This window comes from Lygodium microphyllum, chromosome 3 (genome assembly GCF_053477565.2).
Source record: "Lygodium microphyllum isolate KBCC chromosome 3, Lygodium_microphyllum_v1.1.10, whole genome shotgun sequence".
In the NCBI taxonomy this organism is placed as follows: Eukaryota; Viridiplantae; Streptophyta; class Polypodiopsida; order Schizaeales; family Lygodiaceae; genus Lygodium; species Lygodium microphyllum.
Window position 1 is genome coordinate 41,096,612 of NC_141137.1, and position 6,678 is coordinate 41,103,289.

The following is a 6,678-nucleotide window of genomic DNA, read 5'->3' on the forward strand; positions in this document are numbered from 1 at the left end:
AAAAGTACTTTTACATATGTAAAAGTACTTTTGTATCTAGAAAAAAGAAGTTATGTAAATAAAAAGAAAATTTCTGTCTTTGTAATATTCTAGGTTTATCAAAGTAGTTTTGTTGTTGTATTAGTACTTTTTTCATTATTCTGTTGGTTGTAATTGAGACACATGTTTATCCCCCATTGCCATGAGTCCACAGCAAACATGAAAAATCCCTAGCTAAGTCCAAAACAATGTTATATGTTACCTTCATTGATTACATTGCTTGTAAGTTGTTTTCTATTCTTTATAAGCCTAGCTTTGTTTTCAAAGAATAGAGTCAAAAAGTTTTTTACTTTTTCAAGGCTCCCTAAGTCATCCTTGACTGATGACACTTTGCATTTTTTAGAAAATATACGTAGACACAAATACGATAAAAATTGAAAATAAGCTAAGTCTTGAAAATTGTTTGCTCAAGCCCATTCACAAGAAAAGCATTCATAAAGCATCCACACTTGCACTTTTTCCTTCACTTTAGTTAGGGGCCTCCCCCATTCTTCTTTCAAAAATTCCCATACCAAGGGGAGTGTAATGAAGGAGACCTAGGAGAGACAAGGAGAGAAGGAAGAGACTGCAGAGGAGAGAGAAAGGGGAAGAAGATGAGAGAAGAAGAGAGAGAAAGACTAGTAGAAGAGAGGGAAAGATAGGAAAAGAGAGAGAAAGAGAAGGGAAGCCATGAAAGCTGGAAGGACGGGTAAAAGAGACTTGATTATTGATAAACTCATGCCCTAACTGCATCTCTCAACACCTTATATATCCCGTCAGTATAATTGGGTATTCCCATGCTAACCCATGTCCTACCCGTCCATCCCCACATCTCAACCTCGAAGGTTTTTGTCCTCGAAAACAAAAAGAGGACTTATGGCTCATAGCAGAAGGGGGGGTTGCAGAGTACTACTCTATTCAGCAGTACAAATGAGAATATAGGTATGGGGAAGTACAATCTCATGTGGAACTGGGGCATAAAAATGCATATATTATGTGTACGACATGTGAAAGTTGATAGCATATGAGTTTGGCCACCAATTCTTGACAATTCGGGGCTAACAAATAGTGGATAGCATGCTGCCCAAAATAGGCATGCTGGAGAAAACTGGTCATAACTTCTTATGTGCAGCCCCAATTAAGGCATGAGACATGTCAAAACGAAGCTCATGAAGCTTAATTTCACCCCATGTACATGACACTTGATTGCCTTTAATGTAGGGTAAAAAATGTTCTAGAATAGTGTGTTGTCTGTAAGCTGTCTATAATGCAGACTAGGGCAAAGTTAGCTAATCCTCAGTCAAAATTATACCCTTGAAGTAGGGTAAGGGCTGAACTGGTGAAATGTTGATCGAGGTAGGGCTTTTTTGAACCCATTCCTTCCCCGGGATCAAATGGATAACCTACATGATAAGCATCAAGAGCATAAGGGTCATCCATACAAGCATGGGTCATCGTACTACCATCGGGATCAAAAGGATAATTGTGATCGAATGCATCTATTGTATTATAGAAGTAATTCATGGTGTCATCTTCAAGCACTAATGGTGGCACGAGATCCTCATTAACCCATACAATAGTACGCATTGACTTGTCCACAAACTCATTGGGAACTAGTGTGCCATGTAGAAGTGGAGCAGATGAGGCTGCAATCACTACATCATTCACTGCATCGACCCCTAGACATTTCATGTTCACACATGCGTGGCTACTACTATGCATTCAAAGTTAAGGGCCTTGTGCTGATAGGGCACTTGTTCCTGAAGTTGTAGTGAGATGCTCTCATCATGGCAATATTGTTCCTCCAAAGCATCACATTGCTCATAAGGATGTGCATGCTGCTCATAGGAATGATCAAGTGAGTGATGATATCGAGCACTCGGTTTTTTGTGACAGTGATGTTTCTTCCCAAGTGCATACTCCTATACATTTGCAGGATGCTATCCATGTACATAAGGCCGTCTAGATGATTTTCCATGAATGTGACCAGAATGTAGCTCCTAAGAACATAGATGGTCATCAGATGCATGCTATTGCTCAAAATAGGCACAATCATCATATACATGCTAACCATAAGTAGGAACATAATGCTTGGGTGCTCGTCTATTACAAGAGACTACGCAGAGAGTTGGGGTATCTCTTCCTATCAACACAACCATTAAAGCTTGTTCCTCTATGGTAGTAGATACGTCTTATGCGGTAAACTTCAGGCGTCTACTTTTACAAAGGGCACATGCTATTGGTATTGTGAAGGAAGCTAGGACTTCTGGCCATGTACCTAAGTAGTTGAATTGCTATCCAACAGTCCAAAATGTATGAGACCAGGCAAGTAGCACCACTTCACCAAGATGAGAATGACCAAGCTGACCTCAAAGGAGGAGCCAAGGGTGCTTTGGAGAATGGCAAATCTCTGCTTGTCGCCAGCAACCAACGTAAGACATAGGGAGATGCTGGAAATGTGGTGGAAGCTACAAATGCTAAGAATGGTGTTGCTGTAATTGTTGCTTGAGCTTCAAAGTCCAACACTGCTACAGATGGAAAAAGTACAAATATGGCTAAAGCTTCTCTAGCAATTGTACATCCGGTTGGTTTTGATGAATTTGATCCTCCTGCTTCCATATCTCCAGTGTCTGTTGCTCCAACAATTGCAACTCCGGAAAATTTTCCAATTGTGGATTTGTTTGGTTCGATGGACAATGTGAATGGTATTAAGGCTCTGCCAGCTTTGGAGATTCTACCGCAACTACATTCACACCGGTTGCTTTCATTTCTAGTAACTCATCTTTTCAAAGTCTTGATGTTGATGTTTTTGGAGATTCTCCTTTCAAAGTAGAAAGGCCCAACAAATCATGTCACTTCTTCCTTGCAATTGATGGGCACGACATGAGCTATATCTCAAATGATCTTGAGTTTTTTCCAAAAATGCTCAGTATTTAACTGGCACAGCAAGCATGGTCTCACAATCATTAACCCATCAAGGGTCTGCCAACATACTGGATCGATAGGACCCTTAGCAGCTACAGTGGCAAGAAAATGTGTCTCCTTCGAAGAGCCGAGTCATAGGATGGCCTCCAGTGGCTACTTACAGAAAACAACAAACCCTTGCCAAACATACCTCTCTTTTCACCATGGGACTCTCACACAATAACTGTTATATCTACTTGGAGCCAGCACAAATCTCCCTGAAGATGTCTCCCACATAGTTGAATGAGAGTTGAACTAATCCACCTCAAGAGGGTGCTTAAATGATAGAGCAAAGCACAAGGGAGCTTTCCCTCAAGATGTTGGAGATGGTTTGGAGCAAGGAATGAGAGATATACTCAAAAGAGAGACCATGGCAACTTGAAGCAAGCTTGAGGGAAGAAAAGGAAGAAGGTCTTTCTTGAAAAGAAGTAGTAGTTTACTCTTCTCTAACTCCACCAGGAATCCCTAAATTTTTACCTCAAAATTTGTGATGAGCTACTAAATTTGACTTGAGTGCCTCCAACTTTGCCATAGCTCTATGAGATCTCCAAGAAAGGCTACTAGCACCATGTGGTACTCCATCACTGCTTCTTACAGCTCTTATCCCTGCTAGTGTACTCGTGTGACTAGTTTTTTTTGTAAAATATAACTACATATGAGGAAAGAGAAAGAAGAAGGGACCAAAAATGTGGCTCTGATACCAACTGTAATGAAGGAGACCTATAGGAGAGAAGGAAGAGACTGCAGAGAGGAGAGAGAAAGGGGAAGAAGATGAGAGAAGAAGGGAGAGAAAGACCAGCAGAAGAGAGAGAAAGACAAGAAATAACAAGCCATGAAAGCTGGAAGGAAGGGTAAAAGAGACTTGATTATTGATCAACTAATGCCCTAATTGGGTCTCTCAACACCTTATATACCCCGTCAGTATAACTGGGTATTCCCATGCTAACCCATGTCCTACCCGTCTATCCCCACTTCTAAGAGTGGTGGGATTTCACATATTAGTAGCGATGCAGATTGTTTGTTGTTGCATTGTGCTTCCCTTTGGCTCACAAAAATGTGACTTTAAGCAAGGCTGGCAATAGGCAAGCTAGTAATAAAGACAATCATAGCAAGCAAGGGAAAAAGGAATGAAAAGGAGTACGAAGAAGGGAAAGTACATGGAACACCGATGGGCTTTACGAGAGGATCTAAGAATGAGGCCTCATTTTCTGAGCCACTATATAATCCGACTGCGTACACTGCACACAGGCCTGCAATTATCGATGGTGCGAATGTGGAGCGCGGTGCCAACCTCCAAGGAAGGAGGCAATCCTTGCCAGTACAGCCATGTCTGGAGCTCAAGCATTGCCCCCGTGCTAGTCTGGCAAAGCGACTGTTGATGATCGGAGGCCTTGGGTACAGCAGCTTTTGATACCCCCCAATCGACAGCCAGCCCCAGCCGCGCCGCGTCCCCATCGTCGATGAGGACCTCGACAACCTCTATTACGCTGATGAGCCGGAGGAGCCTCCTCTTCCTAGGAAGATGCCTTCTGGAGACACTTTTGACGCTGCCAGAGCCGGCGACGTCGAAAGACTCCGTGTATTGCTTGCGCAGGGTGTGAATGTCAATATAAGAGATGCTTGGGACTCAGTTGCCTTGTATTATGCCTGCCTTGCGTGCCATTTAGATGCTGCCCGCATGCTCATGGAGAGCGGCGCCATCTGTAGTGAAAATACTTTCGATGGCGATCGATGCCATTATGCTGCTTTGAACTTGAGTGTCCGTAAGCTGCTTAAAGCTTTTGAAGCCAGGCCGCCTCCCCTGGAGCCCTTGCCAAAGTCTCTGCGGGAGCTTTTCCTTAGTTCTGTATCAAACTTCAGATACCTTGAGGGCTTGTCAACTAAGGCCAGGGATGAAGCAGGTGGCAATGATCAGGTCATATTAGCGTCCAATGCACCTTTTGGTGACACTTTTACTGATTTTGATCGAGATATCACATTCTATGTTGAAGGCCAACCTATTGAGGCACACCAAGCTAATCTGTTGGCTCGATCGCCCTACTTCAAACAAAAGTTTGAGAATGAGTGGAAATATAAAAAGGAAGTACGCTTCTCCAGCAAAAGGCTGACACATTCCACTTCTTAGCTTGATTCCGTTTTTCTACATGGACAGATTAGATGTGGCTGTTGAAGACATGGAAAATCTCTCAAGAATTTGCAAGGTTTGTGGATGCATGAACCTTAGGAATATTATTGAGAAGGAGCTTGTACATCAAAAGTATGCTGAGTACAAGCATCTTCGAGATGCTGATGTTTCTCAGAAGCGCTTTATACTTCAGGGTTCGTCATTACCAGAGGAAAAGAGGTTGCCCTCAGCTATGCGGAATCTTCTTAATTTGTCTCTGATGAAGTCACGGAAAGAGTCGCATGGGAAGGATATCAACTCTCATGGACCCGAAACTACTGCTGCCAGACATAATATTGCTAGTACGACAAATACAAAAATCCGACATGGGAAATAGAGAGAGCTTTCACGGAACCAAACAGCCACCTCTTCTATAGGCATGAATGGGCTTTCTCTTTACAGGGAAGACCTGCAAGAAGCGACAGCAAACTCAACATTTACATCAGAGGAAGATCATGCTGACATATGCTTCGTTGTGTATGGAGACAAATATAGAAGTCATCAGGTTATAGTAGCTGCAAGGTCAAAGTATTTTAGGACAAGGTTTTCCCGAGTGAAGAACTTTAAAGAAGGCAAATTGGAAATGATTGAAACAAGCACTGGCACACTCCCTGTTCTTCAAGAACATGATCTGAGTTCTAACACATGTGAATGACTTTTAGAGTACATGTAAGAAACATCTCAATTAGTACTTACTCTGGTATATGTTTTTTCTCCTCTACAACAAGAAACACAATATTAGTGAGTTTGAGAATCTCCCAATTTCCATTTTTTGAATTCTAAAAAGGTGGCACCCATATAACATGCCCATAAGTTTCTTAAAACCATATGATGTAACCTATCATTGGAAAGCGTTTGAAAAATGGAATCTATTGAGCTATAGAGCGCTCAATTTGGAGTTATAATGTTCAAGTTATGACAAATTCAAAGATTTGACCACATGTCCCAACTTTATGGTAAATTTTCGTATTCCCTAATATGGTGTTAAGAGGGTATTGTTAGTGTTGTGCAGATTTTGCTGAAGGTATTTGAACTCATATAGTAGTTGTTTTCTTTTTTTGGGTTGATGTGTTAATTTACCTTGGATTCCCCTTAAAGCTGCTACGGCAAAACAAGATAAATTGCTTTATTTTGCTATGGCAAGGCAAAGCATGCCAAAACTTTATGTTAAACCTCCCCACATAATGGCAATCCGACTAGAAATTTTAGTTCCGATGAGCACGGATAGGTACGCATGTGTTAATGATAGATACACATATCAAATCTTGAAACTAGACCTAGAACAGGTGTGGCATGTAGTTATTTCTCTATGCTATAATGGTTAGAATGTTAAAATAAAGTGTGAGAAGTAGGAAATGGGTGAGAGAGGAAGGGAGGGATGGTTCAACCTCAAGTCCGGAGAATGGCATAGTGTTATGCTATAAAATGACAAATGTTTGTCCACTTGACACTAATGTTGCAAATAAAGTGGAACTCTAGATGTTAGTGGTATATTATACATGGCAAATGTTTGTCCACTTGACACTAATGGA

At 41.6% G+C, this 6,678-nt stretch overlaps 1 pseudogene; it reads left to right on the forward strand.

The window, feature by feature from the left end:
- Window positions 1–2,329: 2,329 nt before the first annotated feature.
- On the forward strand, window positions 2,330–6,471 carry LOC148038256 (BTB/POZ domain-containing protein At2g04740-like; annotated as a pseudogene).
- The last annotated feature ends 207 nt before the right edge of the window (window positions 6,472–6,678 follow it).